We start from the raw sequence: 26,053 nt of genomic DNA on the forward strand, positions 1-26,053 counted from the left end.
GGTATTAAACAATACGATTAGTGTAAGAATACATAAACAACTTCAAGTAGTTTTATTAAATAATGGAACTAAAATACAGTATTTTACATTACAGCTGGCAGAATCCAGGCACATACACTTACAGAGTTTTCATACATGAACATTACAGTATATTATTTCCATTATAGAGAAACATATATTTCAGAGAAACATTCGATTTTACTTAGTTTTATTTAAATGATAAGACTATGATATACTACTACTGAGTGCAACAACTTTTACACATCTTGGTCTTATGCCATTAAGACTACCATTCATTTACAACATAAAATATAGGATTTTCTAGAAGAACATACTTACATTTTCAAAGAACCATAGACTGATTTCAAATACAAACATGCTTATGAACTCACCAACTTAAATTTTGATACACTTTCAAAACCACTTGTATTCTCAAGGAACCAGTAGACAGGTACACCCACAGGTTTTGAGAAGACGGAGCTTTATAGAGTCGTGTATTTTATACTTTTGCTATACACTTTTGATGTCATACACACTATGTATTGAACATATGTCAAAATTATACTTTATCAATGTAATGGTTGTGTTTACTTAGATTACTATTATACAATTGTTGTGATACTGTACATGACGTCCTCCGCCCCCGAACGTTTCTGCCGTTCCGTTTTGGGGGTGTGACAACATATATGACTAAATGCTCGTTCAAGCTTGAACACACATTGGATATTGTGCCTTTAATCACAATTTCCTTTTCTTTTGCGGTTTTCCTATTTTATTCTTGATCATTAGATAAGAATATTTGTTTAATTGGGTGTTTCGATGTCTGCTTTCTAAACTATTATTGCATAAAGATGCGTAATTAGATAACAAGATCAATTGCTAAACCTGAATTTATCCTTTTTGTTTATGTAGAGAAGAGGAAATCGGAATCCTCTCGCATCAGAGAGAAGTATCTTGATAGAGTTCCAGTAAGACATTTTGTTTCTTTATCAATCAGACTTTATTCTATTTTATTTGTCTCTTAACTCTTGAGTAAAATTTTGGTTTCATGTGATTGTTAATAAAGCTGAAAAATCTGACATTCCTGACATAGAAAAAAAGAAGTATGTAAATGTTAACCTTTCCGATTTGTTGTATCTATCTTAGTTTATATAGGATTATATGAAAGAAATATCAAACTACTTTCATCGATTTGATTAGATCACTACAGTTTTTACAATTTCTTTTTATGGTGTCATTTATATAAAAAGATATGAATGTGATGGGACCCACAAAATGGTAATAAGTTAATGTTTTTATTTCAGATATCTTGTTCTAGCTGATTTGATGATTGATTAATTTGTGTATGTTGTTCCAGCTGGTTTGACCAATGGTGGATGGAATATAACAACATGAAACAAGAATGAGAATGAAGATTCTTTCATGAATGACATTGCATTCTTATAGAATGAAGAATTTTTCAAGAATGACTCACTATGAAGCTTGTATTCTAATAGAATGTGGCAAAAATTCAAAAAAATAACATTGTATTTTTATAGAATGTGACAGTAATTTTTTTTTTGGACCTTAGATTCTTCAATAATTTTAATAATAGATGATTATTCTTTAAGAATGTTGTTATTCTTTAACTTATTGTTCAAAAATTTGTTATTTTTCAAAATTTTCATTCAATCAGAATATGTATTTTGTCAGAATTTATATTCAATCACAATATGTATCCTATTAGAATATGTATTTTAATCACTTGGTCCATATTCATTCCTACATCCACACAATACTTAGCATTCACATTATAACCTAGCCCTTATATATATATATATATATATATATATATATATATATATATATATATATATATATATATATCCTCTCTAATAAATGAAGGTTTTTTTGCCACATGTCAATCTCTAATAAGTTTTGATACTTGTCATTTTATGATATTTTTTAAATAAATAATATCCTCATGTAAATTTATGGTTTTTTTTTCAATTTTTAAAATTAAAAAGCCACATAATCTTATACTTATATATGTAAAGTATCAAAAGTAATAAATATTATAATAAATTGCAATTAATATGTTTTTTCATTCCTTATTTCAAAATTTTATTTTTAAAAAATACTTATTATTTATATTTTTAATATTTTATTTTCTTTAATCAAACCGTGTAATACACGGGTTTTACACCTACTATATATATATATATATATATATATATATATATATATATATATATATATATATATATATATATATATATATATATATATATATATATAGAGTTCCTGAGGGTTATACATTGCCTTCTGAAATCCAAGGGTACTTTAGAAAAATCTACTCCATTTTGTTTTTGTATAACCATTTAAAGCTTATTGGGTTGGTACTTAAAGACTATAAATACATTGCGTTAATCAGTCAAATGATCATTTCTACCTGTCGCGAATCGGAAGATACCCCTACTTTATAATTAAATATGTAAGGGATAACTATCCTATTATTATCTTTAGTTACAGGGGTAAAATTATGTAAAGACTCTAATTTTTGTCTATTCTACACTTCATAATTCGTATACATGCCTCACGTTTATTTGTTCTACCCAACCAAAAATGTTTATTTCTTCTACCCACCAAAAAATGCTGACCTTAATAAGCACCAAAGTAACCCATCAAATAGCTGTGTGTCACATTTTTGTCCAAATAAGGTGGGTCCTTGACACGAGATCGCTCTATTCATCTATCACATGCTTTCGTATCCTTCTCTCCCTTGCATTCATTCTACCCGACCTCTAATATATTAGTCTATCATAGACTTAGATTCGTCTTTATCCATTCGCTTGTTCCTTTTAACTTGATTTTTATATACGCTAATTTCGTAAATAAACAAATATATATATATATATATATATATATATATATATATATATATATATATATATATATATATATATCTCATGCTAATTTCGTATTTGACTTCAGGTTTCAAAACTCATTTCCAAATAATAAGTGATGTTAATTACTATTCTACATGTGAATTCATATTAATTCTCAAGTCTTCGCGTCTAAATATACTGGTGATTTCATATTTTCTAATTAAACATTAACCAAGTCAACGGATTTGTGGGTCCAATCGTCACAATTTCTATAACAGACACACACATAAATTTTAAATCGTTTATAGTTCTTACAACATTATACTATACTACAATAAGTATATTTATTAGGGTTAATCATCAAACAGTTAGATATATTAGACTTTTTTCATTGCCATGGTACGTAATGGATTTTCTTTAACAAAGATTCGATTGCAAAATAAATATTTATGAAATCCCCGATTAATTGTTATTATTATTTGTCAGAGTAACAAGTAACTAACAGTACTATGTCTACCGTATGATAAGTATCCGAATTAATATGATGTAGAAATAAGGTTGATTGAGAAATATAGGGGTTCGTATATAATGTGTAACAAAAAAGAACAGAATGGAAAAAGAACTACTTTACATACGTTATAAATAACTATACATATAACAACTTTAGATCCTACCGAAACCTTAATATTATTCTATTACATAAAGAATGAGAACAGACCTTACACATACAATGTATATAGAAGAGAAAATCTAAATCAAAACACCCTCTTGACCCCACATATTACAATTGGCTTGGCTATTTGTTGGTTTGACTTGCAGGAGAGCACATTGATCATTGATGATCATGGACCATCTAAATATTCTGAAGCCACGATGATTAGTAGCAAATCTAAGATTCAAACTTATGGGCGTCCAATTCAATCAGAAGATAAATAAAATAGTCCAAAATGTTTGGTTAATTATTGGGTCGAATTGCAATAATATCATCTAAGTAAATTATAATTTGAATACCAAATATCAAACATAAGTTAAAAAATACCATCTAAGATAAATATAATTTTAATAGCAAAAATCAAACACAATTTTAAAAAATATCATCTAAAATAAATAAATTTTAAAAATGATCATTCATTTGCATATGACTTTTTTTTTTCTTAATGTTGAGCCGTGACTTAATTATTGTATCCATATATGAATTATTAAGTTACCATGATTGGACTTTAGATATATTGAGTTATCTTATGGAAAATGAGTGTAGAGTTATTTTGCGAAAATCAAGCTCATCATTACTTGAGGTGTGAAACCATATCTTAATAGAGAAATTGGTAAGTGGTAACATGTGTCCATTTTTATGTGTTTAGTTATAGAAGCTTCTTCTATATGTAAATTAACTTTATATTACCCTTCTATTATGAAAACAAAGGGTGTCCATGGACACCCTTTCAATCAATGTAGATTCGCCCTTGATGGTGATCCTAATTGTCTTAGGTGCATTGGTTAGTTGTTGCTGACTAATGGTTGTTTTTAATAATACAAATTTCAAAATTTTCTTTTTTATATCTATAGTAATTAATATGTCATTGTTATGCCATTGGATTTTTATAAACCGTCTCTGATAATAGATGGTAGACGCACTTGATGTATTCAGTTGTATTTGGTGATGATAAAGACATTAAAGATGTTTTTGTAAAAGAAGATGATGATGATGACGAGCCAAGTGCCACTGTCTTGAGTTATGAACAACATAAGCATTTGATGTACTCAAAGGCATGACTTTCCGATATCCGGCTACTTTGAGAAGAAGAATATGCACCAAGATTTTCCTTTCAACCACCTGCCTCCAAAGAAGAAAACTGGGGTATTCCTAATATCCCAAATGGTTTATTGTTAAAGATGATTGCACTAGTATAAAAGGGCCTACGATCACTGTTTGTTGACAAAAAGATTGTCACGGTTTTGGTTATTTGCCTCACTAAATTCATTAATCATATTCTATTAATGTTTTAGTCACATATTAGTCAAAACCCGTCACTATTGCAAACCATGTTCACACATTTAGTCAGAGTTTTACATAACAAGTGTTACAAATGTTGGTGATTTAAATGTTATCAACATCTTTTAGTGAAGTTATTATTAATATTGAGATAGGATGAATTCTATTACTCACCGAGACTAGAGGTGCTGGGTGTACACTCGGACTGATAAATATGAACTCAGGAATATGTGGGTACGGGGGCAGCGCCCCTGGGTACGTGTTTCCAAGGGGCAGCACCCGTGGCAGGATATAGGGGCAACGCCCCTTCCGGTGTGAAGGGATAGAGCCCTTGCGAGACTTAGGTCAAAGCCCCAAAACGTAAATAGATTTCTATATAAGGAAAGAATCTACCTATGCAAATTCCCGCTCAAAAACTGGTTGTGACACTAAATGATGACATATTCAGTTATGTCTAAATAACCATATGTTCAACCACACTTTTGGCGCCAAAACTGCATCTAACCACCATTAACTACCTTTACCTCTTGTATAAGAACATATTGCTTGTTCCATAAAAGCGTTACATTCTCTACACTCGAAAATCGTGAAAGATCTAGTATGCTAAAGAATCATATTAAAGTGATATTGCTAATTAACATCAGGGTCGTCCAAAGACGATTTGAGGCCCGGGGCAAAACAAAATAATGTGGCCCCTCAAAATTTAGTAATAAAAAACGATAATACGAATATCAGAGGACTTGTTATTAAATTAAGAGGACTTGTTATTAATTTATATATATATATATATATATATATATATATATATATATATTGAAAAAAATTGGATTGTATTTGAAGGACGTGAGTTTAAAAAAACCAATGACAAAACAAAATCAAAAATCCAAAAAATCGAACAACCGAACCATTTTGAAAAACGGCAAGATGTTTGGAAAAAAAAACAAAAATGTGTATTTGGAAAAAAAATCTTATGTTGGTGAAAACTAAAAAAATGAAGAATGACCTGTCTAACCGGTTGGTTAATATGATTTTCGCTAAAAAACCTATAAATAATAGTTATTAATACAGTGCTAAATAGAAAATCTCAAATATAAACATGAAATTTATGCATGATAATTGGTCATAAAATAAGTAGAGTTTTAAATGAAATAAGTGTTTGGATGGTTTGTTAAAAATCAAAACCGTCAAGAAAGTATTTCTATAAATTGGATGATTTATGTATAATGAAAAAAAAGGAAGAATAATCCTTCTAACGGGTTGTTTAATATGATTCTCCTTAAAAAACATATAAATAATAGTTTTTATACATTAAAAGACAATGAAACTAAAAAATCTCATATATATGTTTTTATGGCCAATTATCATGCATAATTTTCATGTTTATATATATATATATATATATATATATATATATATATATATATATATATATATATATATATATATATAAACATGAAAATTATGCATGATAACTGGCCATAAAAACACTAAAGTTTTAAATGAAAAAAGTGTTTGGGTGGTTTGTCAAAAATTCAAAAGAGTGTAAAAAATCCAAAAGAGTAAAAAATAATATTTCTATAATTTGGATGATTTATGTATAATAAAAAAAATATATAAGGGCCATTTTTGTAATTTGGGTTCCAATTCACCAAGTTAGGACAATCTGACATCTAATTCAAATGGTATGATTACAATAAGAAAAAAAAATACTCCATACTATGTTGAACAAAATGGGGCCCTCTAAAGTAAATGCACAAAAACTGATTTTCAGAAGACTCGAATACTTTTATTAATCACAAACTGCGCGTAAAAATTGTACCATAACCAACTATGCTACTAGAATTTTGATAAATAAATTAACAAGACGTATATATATTTATAAAAACTAAAACATAATTAATTTTGAGGCTCCAAACCGTAGTGAGGCCCGGGGCCGTCACCCAGCTTGCCCACCCTATTGGGCCGTGCCTGATTAACATATGCTAGTAATGAGTCATACTAACAACAACTTGATACAACTAATTATTTATTAGAAATTGGTTTTAATAAATATTCAATAAACTCTTATAATTAATTGAAAATTATTTATTTCTTGGAAATAATAATTTTCAAAAGAAAGTAACATTACATAATTCATATGGTATGAATTATTAAGTCATACACAACATTTTCGACTAGATAAATTCTTTTTTCTTTTACCAAAAAGGTAAAGTTTATATATTATAAACTTGGTTTATAAAATATAAAACTTTTCTCTTCTTTTCGAGAAGTATGACCGAAATTTCTTTAGAAGACAAGAAGGATAGCTTTTTGACTTGTTTATTCAAAAAGTAGGGTATGACTTAAAGCATGGGGAACACTTAGGCTTTAGGTGCATGAGGTCTTAAATGGTTAAGGACTTATGTGTAATACTTGTGCTTTTTGAATGCTTTAACTTTTCCATGTGCTCTATTCTCCAATATTGTAACATGTAAGAGAGAGGTTCTCTCTCTCTCTCTCTCTCTTTCTCTATCTCTCTCTCTCTCTCTCTCTCTCTCTCTCTCTCTCTCTCTCTCTTTTGATCATCATTTTGAAGTTTACTTGCATTCTTTTCTCTTTTAAAGTTCATACTTTAGTTATGAACTTTAAGCTAAAAACATTGAGATTTTTATTACAAAGACTAGCGTATTTACATCAAGATGAGTTCTTGTTGGTGTCTCAAAGGTTCCACATTCTCCATCAACTTCCAAACCTCCCAAGAAGACCCAAAGAAATACAAAGGTTGTGATTTCTTCATTTTCTTTTTTGGTTCTTGTTTGTTTTCTTCGAAAACTTAGCAAGAACATACATGGTTAGTTATAAACTTGTTTTATGCTGTTCAAAAATTAAAGCATTTTCTTGCTAAATCTCTTGTTTTTGAAACTAATTAATATGAATTGTAATTTTTATTTAATGATTTAATGAAACAATAACATTCAATAAATACAAATTCAATGAATGGGTGCATGTCTTAAGAGACAATATTGTAAGAAATGTGAAACTGTACACTTAAAGGTCCTAGTCCTGAACAACTTGCTTTGAGCAGTAGACATGGACATGATACCTAGTAAAGGCATCACTGTGATACTAAAGATGTTTCTAACATTAAACTAGGAATAGTTATTCCTGACTTCCAGGAAGTCTTGACCAATTTAGACTAGTTCAAACATTGGAATAGCCAGGGATAAAAAGATTCACCTTGTGAGATCTAAGAGACTCATATTTTATGGACTAAACACCTTTAAGACCAAGAAATACAATAAGGCCCATATAAATGATCTTGTTTTTGTTTTTGTTTTTTTTTTTTTTTGGAGAAACTAGAATCTGGAAGAGGAATTGTTCCTCTTATCTAAAAAAAATTTGGAAGAGACTAGTACTTCAAGTATCTACTAGATAGAACTTACACCTTTCATGTAACACTTAAGTACTTGGTACTTAAATGTTAATCTAATATTTGAAAATGGATTGCAAATATTTATAGAAGAGTAACCAGCTGAGCAAAAACAAGTTGGAACTGCATTCTCGGAGTTTAGTTTATTATTTATGCTTAGAACATAAATTACTTGTAATATAAAACAATGTTTGTTTTCGAACACTATATTTTTAATTTAGCTTTTCTAAATATATGTCTCAGTTATTTTAATTTTTGAATGATTGACCATTTACATAAATCGTTTTTCATAACGACCACCTTCATATTCAGAAATGATTAAAATTCCTCGTATGAGACTAGATCTCTAAATGAGAATTGTAAAGTAAATATCAATGTTTTATATATACAAGTTCTATATGCAAAGTACTTTTTGACTTAAAATTGTTTTGAATAAAAACTCATCTTTGACAATGTTACCTTTATTATATACACAACATTCCCATATTCAAACTTCAATAAAATTATATTTGAAGGAAACTAATATAGTTTATTTGACATATGTGAATATTATTTATACATAAAAGATTCCTAATGATATTTTCACTAAGTAGTAGAGAAAATAAATTATTAAGGGACTATACACTGTGATGTATGACTTCCTTTCTAATGAATGTCTATGATTTCGCACAAGATACCAAATCATCTTTATTAACAACTATAATAGTTATAATTATATTTTACATGGTAAAGCATAACTGTGAAACATTTTTTTTATGTTTTCAAATATAAAGTAGAGATATAAACCAGTAAGAATTATCTAAATCCTTAATGATAATAAATGATAAATTAAATCTTACTTGGTCTGATTTACTTTCTAATCGGTAGAAATGTCCTCATTTTATTTCCTTAGGATAATACTTATAACAATATCAATTGTACCTTGAGTACAAATACCAAATAATAATTAGATAAAACATTTTCTTTATAAGATTTTGTATGGAAAGGCTCAATCCTTATCTTATTTAAAGCTTTTGTGGTTTCGATGCCTATGTTGGACTAAAACTTCTAAACCCAATATCTACTAAATACATATTTATATATTAATCTAAATGTGGCTTATATTATTATATGCAAACCCACCAAGAATAAGTTCTCTTATTTTTATGAAATATAAGTTGGTGGAAAGCAAGCTTCTTGTGACAACCCGAAATTTTTTGCCTTGTAAGTGCAACCAGTCAATTCAACCGTGTGTCAGACTCGTTTCTGCTATCAGTTAGCATTGTTTAGAGTCTGCTTAAGGGTTCTAAGCTCAGTACATTCAAGCATTGGGTTTAGGGATGTCTCAGCTAAAGTTCTTCGCATTGAAATCGAGCCGAACACTCCATCAGAGGGAGTGTACGGCCGTAAACATGAGTGTACGGCCGTACACCCATGTTGGCCGTACACCACTTCCATAAGTATGATATCCTTTCATTTCTAGTCATTTCTCACATTCCCAAGTCCAGAAAATCGATTCTCTCTCAAGTATCATCGAGTTCTTCATCCTAGATCTTCAAAAACGTAAGTGTTTCTTCCTTCCTTGAGTTGTTATCCTTCTTAATCATGTATCACCCTTTGATTCATCCATGAAAACAACTCTTTATGATAGATCTTCAAATCTTCATCCATTTCACCAAGAACACCAAGAACACACACTTGTTCTTGGTGGCTATGAACACCCTTTTGAGCCTCCAAATTGTAAGTATCCTTTCCCTATGCTTAGTACATATCATACCCCAAAATCGAGAACGGCGGAAACGTTCTGGGGTGGAGGACGTCATGTACAGTATCATAAAAATGCATAATAGTAAAGACAAGCAACAACATCCATTGCATTAATATAATAATTGTAATACAAGCGTGTTCTTTATAGTTTGTAAGACACCAAAAGTATAATAAAAATAAAAGATGGGTCTTGTATGTGCTCCATCTTCTCAAAAGCTGCATCTGTACCTGTCTATTGATGACCTGAGAATACAAGTTATTTTGAAAGCGAGTATCAGCATAAAGCTGGTGAGTTCATAAGTATTTAGTGTCATTGCTTGTATAAAAATGTTCACAACAATGTAGTATAATAACTGATTTCAATGTTTGAAAAATAGTATAATCCCTAGAAAACCCAATGTTTTCCGGTAAAAGTGGTCTTCTACCAAGACCCGGTTGCTTACATGTTTGATCCTTTGAAAGTGTAAAAGTTTTCCCAGTGAAACTATCAGTATGAAAATATAGTTTTAAACTTTGTTCATGTAAAGTACTTGGGAAAATAGTGTTTTACCCCAGCAGTATCACTGTAACACCAGGTTCATGGTATGATTTTATTTAAGTTTTTATCTTATTTTTGCCACGAACTCGGCGAGTCTCCCGACTCGCCGAGTAGCAGCAGGGTGGACACGGGATTTGAGCAGTGAACTCGGCGAGTCGATGCATGGACTCGGCGAGTCCACCTGTCTGGATGAAACTCTATTTTCAGACATTGCACCCTATTTTACCCATTCTAAAACACCCATTTCGTCCCATTCTCTTCCAGAAGAACTGGAGAGCGAAACCCTAGCCCATTTTGATCCTTGAGAGTGATTTTGGCTTGGTGAAGGAAGTTTGAAGCTTAAGAGAAGAAGGAGGAAGTTGGAGGGTGCAAGGAAGTGTGGTAGATCCGAAATCTACCCTGGGAGAAGCTCCTAACCAGGTAAGAAAGCTCCTTCTTAATCTTTAGTATAATAGATTCCCTTTTTGTCCCTTATATGTGGATTTCAAGACCTTAAACCTCCCAAACTCCGTGTGTTATACCCTAGGAGTTTAGATTTATGGTTTGGAACCATTGCATGTCTCAGTTTTGGCCAGAATGGGTGAAGAGTCGAAGGGTACTCGACGAGTGCCAAAGTGCACTCGGCGAGTTCCAAGAAGATGGCCTTAGACTCGGCGAGTTGGATAAACAACTCGGCGAGTCCTATGAAGATTGCCTGGTACTCGGCGAGTCGTTCTTCAAACTCGACGAGTCCCTTGAATATAGCCTTGAACTCGACGAGTTGTTCTTCCAACTCGGCGAGTCATATGATCAGTCACTAGGATAAGAAGGGTTTAAGTGTAGGAGGTCCAACCCTCCGTAGTCGCACGTGGAATTAGCAATTTAACGTGTAGCTATAGTCCTAGAATCTCCAAATCTCCAAGGTTGATGTTCTGATGGAAGATTGGAGCGATTTGTGAGATCTGTTCGTCGGACTCGGCGAGTCACCCCCTTGTACTCGGCGAGTCCAGTCGCGGGTTTGTTAGTTGTCCCCGTCTAGCGAGTCAGGCTGACTCAGTGAGTGGGAACAGGGACCCGATGAGTCAGAGTCGGGCTAGACATAGAAGGACTCGGAGAGTCGCCATATGGACTCGGCGAGTCCAGTCAATCAGAAGGTTGACTTTGACCAAGGAGTTGACTTTGACCGGTCATTTGACCTTAGGGGTATTTATGAGTACCTAATCCATGTTTACGGATTTATAGCCGGAGGGATTACCGGTGCGGCAGCCAGGCGTAGTCTGAGCAGGTTTTCGGCAGCTACTCTCGAGGTGAGTTTCCTTCCAGTAGGGACGGGTCTAAGGCACCAAGGCCGGCCCGTATAGACGATATGTTAGTATCAGAGTGTGGGCGGAGCCCGTATCTCATAGCTGAGTTTGATTGTGTTATATGCCAGTATGATAGAATTGCTTATACTTGTTGTCTGTGTGATACTTGTATGTTATGGCTTAGTAGCAGAGTGTGGGCGAGGCCCGTATCTCCATGGATAGCAGAGTGTGGGCGAGGCCCGTATCTCTATGGGTGTGGGTGAGGCCCGTATCCCTTAGTTACTCATTATATGATTGCATGGTATGTGGCATTATGGGGGGGAACTCACTAAGCTTCGTGCTTACGTTTTATAGTTTTGTTTTCAGGTACCTCTTCAGCTAGGGGAAAGGAGCCGGCGTGGTAGCGGCATATCACACACTCTCATGTTTTCCGCACTGTGGATTTTCTGGGATGTACTCTGAATATTTTGTTATGAACGTTTTATAACGATGTTTATGTATTAACCTAATTTAAAAATGAAATTTTTAGTTGGTTTTTTTGGGATGTTACAAGTTGGTATCAGAGCCCTGGTTTGAGGGATTCGGACACACCTTCGGGGGTGTCTGGACTCAAATCGAGGGATTAAAAGATCTTTATAAAAAAATGATTTTCTAAAGACTAAGTAAAAGGGGTTTCTAAAAAGAAAAAGGTGTGTGATGTGCGCGACCGGCCGAGCTCAAGTAAGTTTTCCCCAAAGTACCCATACAAGTTTACGTTATGATTATCAGTTTCAGTTTCAGTAGAACAGCATGCTAGAATCTCCAAATCTCCAAGGTTGATGTTCTGATGGAAGATTGGAGCGATTTGTGAGATCTGTTCGTCGGACTCGGCGAGTCACCCCCTTGGACTCGGCGAGTCCAGTCGCGGGTTTGTTAGTTGTCCCCGTCTAGCGAGTCAGGCTGACTCAGTGAGTGGGAACAGGGACCCGATGAGTCAGAGTCGGGCTAGACATAGAAGGACTCGGCGAGCCGCCATATGGACTCGGCGAGTCCAGTCAATCAGAAGGTTGACTTTGACCAAGGAGTTGACTTTGACCGGTCATTTGACCTTAGGGGTATTTATGAGTACCTAATCCATGTTTACGGATTTATAGCCGGAGGGATTACCGGTGCGGCAGCCAGGCGTAGTCTGAGCAGGTTTTCGGCAGCTACTCTCGAGGTGAGTTTCCTTCTAGTAGGGACGGGTCTAAGGCACCAAGGCCGGCCCGTATAGACGATATGTTAGTATCAGAGTGTGGGCGGAGCCCGTATCTCATAGCTGAGTTTGATTGTGTTATATGCCAGTATGATAGAATTGCTTATACTTGTTGTCTGTGTGATACTTGTATGTTATGGCTTAGTAGCGGAGTGTGGGCGAGGCCCGTATCTCCATGGATAGCAGAGTGTGGGCGAGGCCCGTATCTCTATGGGTGTGGGCGAGGCCCGTATCCCTTAGTTACTCATTATATGATTGCATGGTATGTGGCATTATGGGGGGGAACTCACTAAGCTTCGTGCTTACGTTTTATAGTTTTGTTTTCAGGTACCTCTTCAGCTAGGGGAAAGGAGCCGGCGCGGTAGCGGCATATCACACACTCTCATGTTTTCCGCACTGTGGATTTTCTGGGATGTACTCTGAATATTTTGTTATGAACGTTTTATAACGATGTTTATGTATTAACCTAATTTAAAAACGAAATTTTTAGTTGGTATTTTTGGGATGTTACAATCACTGCCGGATAATGTAATAAAAATGCAGGCTCCAGGTGATATTAAATGTACAATACACCTCGGGGAGTCTGTTTTGCCTTTAATTCTTAATGTATTAATTCAAGGTCCGAATGTGAACTCGTATGTAACCATGCTGATTGACGATCGAATCCTTGATAACCTTCCGAGTCATATGTAGTGATGTGACATTCTGTCACCCCTAGGCCTAGTCGGCTCAGACTGTAGCTAGCAGTCGGGATGTGGGAGTGTCTGTCCCGTATAGATCTATACACACAATGTCCGCTCTCCCTCCAGGAGACTCTGGTTACAAAGTGATACCACGGTGATGTGTCGTATCGAGAAATAGTGTGTCACATTCTAATTAGAGAAATCGTATGTTTTTATAGTGTATCATAGTGTAGTGATGTTTTCTTTGTAATAATGTATAGTATTCCCTTTTGTATAGAATGTAGTGTTCTCTTTGTATAGAGTATAGTATTCTCTTTGTATAGAGTATAGTGTTCTCTTTGTATAGAGTATAGTGTTCTCTTTGTATAGAGTATAGTGTTCTCTTTGTATAGGGTATAGTGTTCTCTTTGTATACTGACTCTTGTGTAATTCTTTGTACTTAGAGATGGTAAGTAGTGTCTCCTAACTATTCCCATAATAGTTACTAGTATTTTAGGTATATGAATGATGGATGTGTGCCTTTGCTACTCAAAGGTACCGAACTGAAGTGAAGACTTTTATATCCAACACAAATATATATGATATATAACTAGGAATTCAACGACAGTCGGACAAATAACAGAATACCCTAAGTCCAGAACCAAACAAGGACAGGAAATAAGGTGAGATATCAGTCCTAAGTCTTTCAAGTCTTACTTATATAAATATATTAGTATAGATATGGGTTTGACTATAAGACAATTCTAAAAGAGTTTGAAAACTGTTTTAACATTTAATATGTTTGATAAAGAGTTTGAAACACTTGAAAATTCACAGTTTGATGATAATCTGAAAAACAGTAGCAAATCTGGTAGTCTGTTCTAGTTATTAATCACACGTGATTGAGTCAATAACTATAGCAGTTCAACTTGTATTCCCCCCATAAAAGCATTTAAAAACATTTAAAAGGTTGAATTAGGGGTATGAACTCACCTGGAGTGAGTGGGTTTGATGGATGTGTCGGGTAGGATGCTAGGTGTCAAGTGAGGACTTGAGCACACACACGGATCCTATGTAACATGTAGTGATACATAAATGTATCTAATTAGTTATTTAATCACTAATTAAGTAAGTAAAGACACTCTATTGCATGAAAACACTTTGTTTCAAGTGCTACGAGTGCTAAGGGTTGCTTCTAAGGAGTGTATGACCTCACCATGGAGTTTACACTTCAAATGGCCACCCTATATGTGTTTACGGTTGGAGGACCATTTCCCCCATGAGTTTACGGCCGTAAACTCATGGGAATGGTGCATTTGAGTGTTTCAAGGTCTCATGTCTCTCGAAGAAATGTCCTAGGGTTGAATCAAAGGCTTAGGAAGTGGTTAGGGCTCGAAATGGCACTCCCTTGTAGTTTACGGTCCTTGGACCACTCCTTGGGAGTTTACGGTCGTAAACCCTAGAGTTTACGGCCGTAAACCCTTGTCCACTTCATTCTTTTCGTGTTTTGTGGTTCTTCGTTCATGCATGCAAGTTCTTAGCCTCTTATGCAAGCATTAGAAGGTGTTAGGGGCATCAAAACACCCTTTGGGGGTGTTTACGGTTTTGGGAGATCCCCAAACCGTAAACACATGTTCTTGGGGGTTTTTGGTGTTCAATCCATGGATTAGCAAGCACACTAAGCAAATAACTAGTTAGGAAGAGTATACTTACTTATAGGAAGCTTGTAAGAGTGTTTAGGACCCAAGAACACTAGTGTGTGTTCTTGGTGTTTTGAAGAACACTTGATGATCTATGTAAAAATCGAAAATCCATGGATGAAATGATGTATAAACACTAGATTAAGTGTTGTATGAACGAATTTGGGAAGGAAGACTTACACTTTTGGCGGATTTGGAAGAATGGAATTATGATACTTGAGAGAAAAAGCCTTGTGTTCTTGAGGTGGGAAGTGGAGAATGAGGAAAAGATGTGTAAACTCATGCTATATGCATGAGTCTTGGGAAAAATGGTGTTTGCGGCCCAAACACCACTTGTTTGGCCGTAAACTCCTAGTAAATAAGTTGATTGTTTTGTTCGTTACACCTCACTCATAACGACACTTCCTTTTTATTAAATCATTTGACGAAATTAAAATAAAACACCCAAACGGGCTTAAATCCGGCCAAAAATGTACTGAAATGTTTTTGACTAATTTTTGAAGTGTTTGACTGTGGAAATTATACAAATGAAAATTTCGGGTTGTCACATCATCCCCCCGTTAGAGGGAATTTCGTCCCGAAGTTAGAGTTCAAGCAGCTAAGTTATTACAACATAACTAAGCAAAAAGATGAGGATATTTAAGTTTCATTTGATCCTTGCGCTCCCATGTGAATTCTGGTCCTCGCTTGGCGCTCCAGCGAACCTTCACGATTGGGATGCGGCTTTGTTTCGTTCGTTTGACCTCTCGGTCCATAATCTCCACAGGTTCTTCCACGAAGTTGAGGCTCTCGTTGATCTCGATCTCGTCGAGTGGGATTACAAGAGTCTCGTCGGATAGGCACTTTTTCAAGTTCGAGACGTGGAAGGTGGGATGTACGTTACTGAGCTCGCGGGGTAGATTGAGTTTGTAAGCTACGAGGCCGATTCTAGCGAGAACCTCGAAAGGCCCTATGTATCTTGGATTCAGCTTTCCACGCTTTCGGAAGCGTATTAAGCCTTTCCAGGTTGAGACTTTTAGAAGGACTCGGTCTCCCACCTGGAAATCCAAGGGTTTTCTTCGTTTGTCTGCGTAGCTTTTCTGTCGGTCTCTAGAGGCTTTCAATTATTCACGAATCTGAACGATCTTCTCTGTCGTTTCCCGAATGATCTCCGGACCCGTGAGAGTGCTGTTAGGAACTCGTCCTTTAGCTAGCTGAGTCTCACCCACCTCAGCCCAGCATAGAGGGGACCTGCACTTCCGGCCGTAGAGGGCTTCAAATGGAGCAGCCTTGATGCTCGTGTGATAACTGTTGTTGTAGGAAAACTCGACAAGGGGTAAGTGGGTATCCCACGCCTTACCAAAGTCGATCACACAGGCTCGCAACATATCTTCCAAAGTTTGGATAGTCCTCTCACTTTGTCCGTCGGTCTGTGGATGGTAGGCTGTACTCATGTCCAGCCTCGTTCCTAAGGAGCTTTGTAATGACTTCCAGAACCTCGAAGTGAATCTACTATCTCTATCTGAGATGATAGATATAGGAACACCATGTAGTCGTACGATCTCCCTAATGTAGGTTCTAGTAAGCTTCTCCATCTTGTCTGTTTCTTTGATAGACAGGAAGTGTGTGGACTTGGTCAATCTGTCGACGATGACCTATATGGTATCAAGTCCAGCCGATGTCTTGGGTAGCTTGGTTATGAAGTCCATAGTGATCCGCTCCCACTTCCACTCAGGTACCTCCGGTTGTTGGAGTAGGCCTGATGGTTTATGGTGTTCGACCTTGACCTTCGCGCAAGTAAGGCATTTACTTACGAAGGTAGCAATTTCTGCTTTCATGTTAGGCCACCAGTATGATCTCTTGAGATCCAGATACATCTTATCTGAACCTGGGTGGACGGAATATCGAGTATTGTACGCTTCCTTCATAACCAATTCTCTGAAGCCACTGTGCTTCGGTGCCCAGATCCGGTCCATGAGATATAAGGCTCCGTCACCCATGGCTTCCAGGTTCTTATCCATTCCTCGCAGGGATTCTCCCGCTACATTTTCAGGTTTCAAAGCTTCGAAGTGAGCCTCCTTAATTTGTGCGGATAGGTGCGAATGGATAGTCATTGTTAGTGACTTGACTCTTCGACCAGAATATTCTTTCTGACTTAGGGCGTCTGCTACTACGTTGGCTTTACCCGGATGATAATGAATTTCGCATTCGTAGTCGTTGAGTAGCTTGACCCACCGTCGTTGTCTCATGTTGAGCTCTTTCTGGTTGAAGATGTGTTGGAGGCTTTTGTGGTCGGTATAGATGGTGCTCTTCGTACCGTACAAATAGTGTCTCTAGATTTTTAGGGCGAACACAACCGCTCCTAATTCGAGGTCGTGCGTGGTGTATTTGACCTCGTGTGTCTTCAGCTGTCTTGAGGCGTAGGCGATGACCTTACCTCGTTGCATCAGAACACAGCCGAGCCCTTGGTTGCATGCATCGCAGTACACCACGAAGTCTTCTATCCCTTCGGGGAGGGACAGTATCGGTGCGGTGCATAAGGCTCGCTTCAGAGTTTGGAATGCCTTCTCTTGTTTCTCTTCTCAGTCAAAGGCCATGCCTTTCTGGGTCAATGTGGTAAGGGGTTTCGCGATCCGAGAGAAGTTCTGTATGAACCTGCGGTAGTAGCCAGCGAGGCCTAGAAATTGGCGAATTTCTATAGGCGTCTTCGGTGCTGACCAGTTCCCAATAGCTTTAACCTTGGATGGGTCCACCTGGATTCCTTCTTTGCTAACCACGTGTCCTAAGAATTCGACTCTTCGGATCCAAAACTCGCACTTAGAGAACTTCGCGTACAGCTTCTCCGATCGTAGGGTTTCCAGGATTTGTCGTAAATGATTGCTATGCTCCTCCTTACTTCGAGAGTAGATAAGTATGTCATCAATGAAGACGATGACGAACTGATCCAAGTAAGGACGGCATACCCTATTGATTAAGTCCATGAATACTGCGGGCGCATTGGTCAGTCCGAACGGCATCACCACGAACTCGTAGTGTCCGTATCGGGTTCGGAAGGCTGTTTTCGGAACATCCTCCTCGAGCACTCGTAACTGGTGATACCCCGACCTCAGATCAATCTTGGAAAAGTAACTCGCCTCTTGCAGTTGGTCGAATATATCGTCTATTACGAGGAAGGGGGTAACGATTCTTGATCGTCAGCTTGTTGAGTTCTCTGTAATCGATGCACATACGGAACGATCCGTCTTTCTTCTTCACAAACAAGACCGGTGCTCCCCAGGGTGAGAAGCTTGGTCTTATAAAGCCCTTGCTGAGCAGTTCGTTAAGTTGACCGGACAACTCTTGCATCTCAGCAGGCGCTAGACGATAGGGCGATTTGGCTACGGGGGTGGCTCCTGGGATTAATTCGATTCGGAACTCAACTTGACGTTGGGGAGGTAATCCCGGTAGCTCTTCTGGAAAGACGCCGGGGAAGTCACGTACCACGGGGAAGTCTTTCAGGTCTTTTGTTTTCTAGCTCGTGTCGACGATGTGTGCAAGGAACGCGCGATATTCCTTACGCAAATATTTTCGGGCTTGAATACTCGAGATGATACGGAGGCTCGTACTGGGTTTGTCTCCGTAGATCAACAAGGTTTCGTTATTTGGTAGGTTTAGACGGATGGCTTTGTCGAAACACAGGATATCAGTACGATGGAGACTCAACCAGTCCATGCCCACGATGACATCGAAACTCTTGATCGATACTGGTATGAGGTCGATTGGAAATGAGTGATTATCTAGCGTGAGGGTACAACCTATGTAGATATCGTTAGAACTCTCTGTCTTTTCGTTAGCCATTTCTACGACGAAGGTTTCTTTTAGTGGTTGTGGTGATTGTTTAAGTAAGTGTTTGAATTTTCGGTTAACGAAGCTTCTTTCTGCCCCACTATCGAATAGTATACAAGCATAAGAGTTATCGAGAAGGAACGTACCCGTGACCACCGTGGGGTCTGCTACGGCTTCATTGTGGCCCATAGCAAGTAGCCTTCCAGTTCTTCCCGTATTCCCAGCTTTCAGGCAGTTTCTTTTGAAGTGTCCCGTCTTGCCGCAACCGTAGCAGGCTGGACTCACTCCGGTACCAGGAACTTGGGTGGCAGGTTTGGGTGGAGTTCTGCAAAACCGGACAGTATGGCCCTTCCGGTCTCAATTGGTGCAGTGCAATTCCCGATAGGGGCCGTGGTGATGGAAGGAGCACTTATTGCACTTGGGTAAGTTCCCTGAGTATGTTTTGGCTAGAACAGGGGTAGCAGGAGTAGTGACAGCATGGACAGCCACTGTCTGTTGGTTCTTGGAAGAGGATCGATTTGATTTGCCCCTCCTTGGGTCCTCACACTTCCTTTTGTTGTCGGTTGCGTGGGTTGGTGCTGTGGTAGTGGTTGTTGGAAGAGAAGGAACTTCATGATCAATTAGCCTTTGGGCCAATTCCTTGGCACTTTCAAAGGTCGCAGGGTGTGATGCTAGAACATTCCCTCGATACGGGGGTACTAGACCCCAGATGTATCGTTCGATTTTCTTGCTTTCGGTGGGCACCATGTTAGGACATAGAGCCACTAGGTCGCAGAACCTGGCCGTATAAGCCACTATGTCAGAACCCTGCATTTTGAGGTTCCATAGTTCCTCCTCGAGCTTCTGAATTTCGCCCCTCGGGCAGTATTCCCTTGTCATTAGGTCCTTCAGTGTGTCCCAGCCCATGGCGTTGGCTGTTACCAAGGAGAGTGATTTGACATGGCCATTCCACCATGTCAAGGCCCTTTGGGTGAAGGTGCAAGTAGAAAATTTTATCTTGCTTCCCTCGGGGCACGAGCACATGTCGAAGATTGCTTCGGTTCTTTCGATCCATTGGGATAGTGCAAGGATCCCTCCGGTTCCATTGAAGTACGTAGTCAACTGCCAATAATACTGGTATTAATGATGTAAAATGAGTTCAGGAAAATGACCTAACAATAGGTCTTACATCAAACCATAAGGGAAAATGTTGGCAGTTTAGAAGCCTAGTTAGAGTATTTTCAAAGTTAGGAATGTTTACAGACAAGTGCTCTACCGAGCATAGAAAAGAGAAGGCTATTCCTTAATCAAAAGAGAAGGATGAGTTGACATCTTCTACTGGCGACGGGTGTCCCTTGGGAGAAACCTAAGATCAGCCAGTTGGCATACAACTTGCTGAAGATGTCGCTCATGCGCCCTCTGACGCACTCGGAGTTCCATGACTTCAGCTCGGGATGCAGGTAGCTGTTGCTGCAGAGCCTCATTGGTCCTCCTAGTCCTATCCATAGCTTCTTCGAGTTGACGGATACGAACAGTGTTAAGGTTAGAGTTGGTGTCAATTTCCACAACTCTGCCGATGGCTGCATGACTTTGTTCGACGTTCCTAGCAATCCTACGGACCATGATGGGCAGGACTCGGTCCGCTGATCCTCCCTCGCTTATGTTGTAAAAGCTTCGATCTCCGCTGAAATGTAAAGGCTGACCCTGTTCATTACTCCATCGATTCAAGGTTGTTGCCCACATGGGAGTGGGACCTTGAAATGTCGAACGGGGGTTGGGGTTTGGAGCTACTGGGGGTAGGTTGTTGACTTCTGGCTCAGAGTCAGAACTATCTGAAAAGCCTTCTACGCGGTGATCATCCAAAGGGATTGGGTGATCATCTTCCGGCTCTTCATCAAGCCATCCTCTGATGCCTTGGTTCGGATAGTACGGATCGCCAGGGAGATGAAAGCCAGACATGCTATCTACGCGATAATGGGAAAGAATAGTTAATAGACGTACTGACTTACGATAATTATAAGATGATCTTTTTAGTTCTTACATATGTAATTCATAGAATAGAGAATACTCCTATAGTATTCTTGTTCTAAAGTGTCTTGTAGTAGTGTTGGTAAGTTTTAAGACTTGTTGCAACACAATCATTCTTAGGCACATGCTAGTCACTCCTAGGAATATGTAGTTGATCAGGCTACATCCACCCAGATTTGACTATATGTCTTTAAGCCCAATTGTGCTATTCAACAATCTTAATATTTTTGTTCTGTTCTAGTATGATACTGACCCTTTGTATGAATGGATGTATATATATACTTAGTTAAATATTTTATTATTTACAAGTATATATATTCTTGGTCAGAGTGTTTTAATCCCGATGTGTTTATAGTTCGTATATCTTTTATGGGTTGATATAATTGATTCACTATAAACAATGCTCTGATACCAATCTGTCACACCCCAAAACCGAGAACGGCGGAAACGTTCTGGGGTGGAGGACGTCATGTACAGTATCATAACAATGCATAATAGTAAAGACAAGGAACAACATCCATTGCATTAATAGAATAATTGTAATACAAGCGTGTTCTGTATAGTTTGTAAGACACCAAAAGTATAATCAACATAAAAGATGGGTCTTGTATGTGCTCCATCTTCTCAAAAGTTGCATCTGTACCTGTCTACTGATGACCTGAGAATACAAGTTATTTTGAAAGCGAGTATCAACATAAAGCTGGTGAGTTCATAAGTATTTAGTGTCATTGCTTGTATAAAAATGCTCACAACAATGTAGTATAGTAACTGATTTCAATGTTTGAAAAATAGTATAATCCCTAGAAAACCCTATGTTTTCCAGTAAAAGTGGTCTTCTACCAAGACCCGGTTGTTTACATGTTTGATCCTTTGAAAGTGTAAAAGTTTTCCCAGTGAAACTATCAGTATGAAAATATAGTTTTAAACTTTGTTCATGTAAAGTACTTGGGAAAATAGTGTTTTACCCCAGCAGTATCACTGTCGGATAATGTAATAAAAATGCAGGCTCCAGGTGATATTAAATGTACAATACACCTCGGGGAGTCTGTTTTGCCTTTAATTCTTAATGTATTAATTAAAGGTCCGAATGTGAACTCGTATGTAACCATGCTGATTGACGATCGAATCCTTGATGACCCTCCGAGTCGTATGTAGTGATGTGACATTCTGTCACCCCTGGGCCTAGTCGGCTCGGACTGTAGCTAGCAGTCGGGATGTGGGAGTGTCTGTCCCGTATAGATCTATACACACAATGTCCGCTCTCCCTCCAGGAGACTCTGGTTACAAAGTGATACCACGGTGAAGTGTCGTATCGAGAAATAGTGTGTTACATTCTAATTAGAGAAATCGTATGTTTTTATAGTGTATCATAGTGTAGTGATGTTTTCTTTGTAATAATGTATAGTATTCCCTTTTGTATAGAATGTAGTGTTCTCTTTGTATAGAGTATAGTATTCTCTTTGTATAGAGTATAGTGTTCTCTTTGTATAGAGTATAGTGTTCTCTTTGTATACTGACTCTTGTGTAATTCTTTGTACTTAGAGATGGTAAGTAGTGTCTCCTAACTATTCCCATAATAGTTACTAGTATTTTAGGTATATGAATGATGGATGTGTGCCTTTTCTACTCAAAGGTACCGAACTGAAGTCCACAACGACAATCGGACAAATAACAGAATACCCTAAGTCCACAACCAAACAAGGACAGGAAATAAGGTGAGCTATCAGTCCTAAGTCCTTCAAGTCTTACTTATATAAATATATTAGTATAGATATGGGTTTGACTATAAGACAATTCTAAAAGAGTTTGAAAACTGTTTTAACATTTAATAAGTTTGATAAAGAGTTTGAAACACTTGAAAATTCACAGTTTGATGATAATCTGTAAAACAGTAGCAAATCTGGTAGTCTGTTCTAGTTATTAATCACACGTGATTGAGTCAATAACTATAACAGTTCAACTTGTATTCCCCCCCATAAAAGCATTTAAAAACATTTAAAAGGTTGAATTAGGGGTATGAACTCACCTGTAGTGAGTGGGTTTGATGGAAGTGTCGGGTAGGATGCTAGGTGTCAAGTGAGGACTTGAGCACACACACGGATCCTATGTAACATGTAGTGATACATAAATGTATCTAATTAGTTATTTAATCACTAATTAAGTAAGTAAAGACACTCTATCGCATGAAAACACTTTGTTTCAAGTGCTACGAGTGCTAAGGGTTGCTTCTAAGGAGTGTATGACCTCACCATGGAGTTTACACTTCAAATGGCCACCCTATATGTGTTTACGGTTGGAGGACCATTTCCCCCATGAGTTTACGGCCGTAAACTCATGGGAATGGTGCATTTGAGTGTTTCAAGGTCTCATGTCTCTCAAAGAAATGTCCTAGGGTTGAATCAAAGGCTTAGGAAGTGGTTAGGGCTCGAAATGGCACTCCATTGGAGTTTACGGTCCTTGGACCACTCCTTGGGAGTTTACGGTCGTAAACCCTAGAGTTTACGGCCGTAAACCCTTGGCCACTTCATTCTTTTCGTGTTTTGTGGTTCTTAGTTCATGCATGCAAGTTCTTAGCCTCTTATCCAAGCATTAGAAGGTGTTAGGGGCATCAAAACACCCTTTGGGGGTGTTTACGGTTTTGGGAGATCCCCAAACCGTAAACACATGTTCTTTGGGGGTTTTTGGTGTTCAATCCATGGACTAGCAAGCACACTAAGCAAATAACTAGTTAGGAAGAGTATACTTACTTATAGGAAGCTTGTAAGTGTTTAGGACCCAAGAACACTAGTGTGTGTTCTTGGTGTTTTGAAGTACACTTGAAGATCTATGTAAAAATCGAAAATCCATGGATGAAATGATGTATAAACACTAGATTAAGTGTTGTATGTACTAATTTGGGAAGGAAGACTTACACTTTTGTCGGATTTGGAAGAATGGAATTATGATACTTGAGAGAAAAAGCCTTGTGTTCTTGAGGTGGGAAGTGGAGAATGAGGAAAAGATGTGTAAACTCATGCTATATGCATGAGTCTTGGGAAAAAAGGTGTTTACGGCCCAAACACCACTTGTTTGGCCGTAAACTCCTAGTAAATAAGTTGATTGTTTTGTTCGTTACACCTCACTCATAACGACACTTCCTTTTTATTAAATCGTTTGACGAAATTAAAATAAAACACCCACACGGGCTTAAATCTGGCCAAAAATGTACTAAAATGTTTTTGACTAATTTTTGAAGTGTTTGACTGTGGAAATTATACAAATGAAAATTTCGGGTTGTCACAGTACATGTTAGGAACACTTGTTAAACACCCTAGATTCGACGATATCTCAAGAACAAAAGGAGTGTACGGCCGTACACCCTTTTATGGCCGTACACCCCTCAAAACACTCCAAAAAGGCCTCCAAAGTGAGAATATAGTTTCTATTCTTGATGAGAAATGGACCTACAAGCTTCCCCATGGTCAAACTCCCTTTTGTGCATATTTTACCGTGAGTGTACGGCCGTACACTCCATGGCCGAACACTCATGGCCGTACACTCCATATTGTGGCCGTACACCCTTCTTTGATGAATCAAATGTGATTCTAACATTTGGTGCAAGTGTTTCCTAGTCCCTAAGAGTGTTTCCTTGCATGTAGTTGCTTCTAAACACTATATTCATGCCAATATATTACATATATGTCATTTAGGACTAGTTTGTGTCTCGGGACTTCATTCGTGGAACTTCTCATCCTTACGCGCATATTCGATTGAATCGCCCACATAAGGTGAGTTCATACCCCTATAATCAATCTTTTAAACTGTTTTAAATGCTTTTAAGGGGGGAATACAGGTTGAACGCAATGTCAAATTTGTAAATATTTTGCTATAAACATCATTTTAACAGATTGCTTATGTATTTATAAGTGATCAAAACATTTCAAAAACTCTTTTAAAGTTATGTTACTTTACAGTTTACAAAACTCTGTTTTTAAAGTGCAAACATAACTTAGTAGATAAAATGAGTCTTTTCTTCAAGTCAATAACAGTTCAAAGTAATGATACTAGTAAACTATAATAGGTATAGTTTAGGGGTTCAGTTCATACTAGAACATATTATAAAGAGAAACAGGGAGGTAGATACAATACACGATAACATAGAGAACATACTATAAAGAGAAACAGGGAGGAAGATACAATACACGATAACAGAAAGAACATACTAAGATACTATAACAGAAAGAACATACTAAGATACTATAACAAAAGAACAAATCAGGATCTAATTATACCAATGATCACTAACGTATTGTTCTAAACAAAAGGTGATAATAAATTGGGTTTACATGATCATATAACTTTAATGTGAGATTTACACGGCTTAGCAATTCGTTTGCTGAAGTCGCGTTTGGTAACCAGAATCTCTTGCAGGGAGAGTGTATAGTATGGGTACTACTCATCACATTATGACCTTAATAAAACAAACTAAATTTAAGGTAATCAGTACTTCAGTTTGAAAGACAACTGAAAACATACTTCAATGCAATCGACAAACAGAACAGTCGAGTCATAGTACATTCAATGCTAACTTTATGATTCCTTAGTTTATACATCAGGGTTATATATAATTAATAACCGACAATTAGTAGGATGTGTGCTTTCCGCTTCATTTCATGTTCCTTATTTGGTTGTGGGCTTAGTGCATATTCACCCATTTTGTTAAAGGGTTTAATCCATTTTGTTAAACCAGTATAACCTACCAGTAAAAGGGTTTAATCCATTTTAGAAACTTACCAGTAAAAGGGTTTAATCCATTTTGTTAAACCAGTAT

The sequence above is a fragment of the Lactuca virosa genome, chromosome 2, assembly GCF_052849685.1.
Source record: "Lactuca virosa cultivar CGN04683 chromosome 2, Lactuca_virosa_CGN04683_v6, whole genome shotgun sequence".
Lineage (NCBI taxonomy): Eukaryota > Viridiplantae > Streptophyta > Magnoliopsida > Asterales > Asteraceae > Lactuca > Lactuca virosa.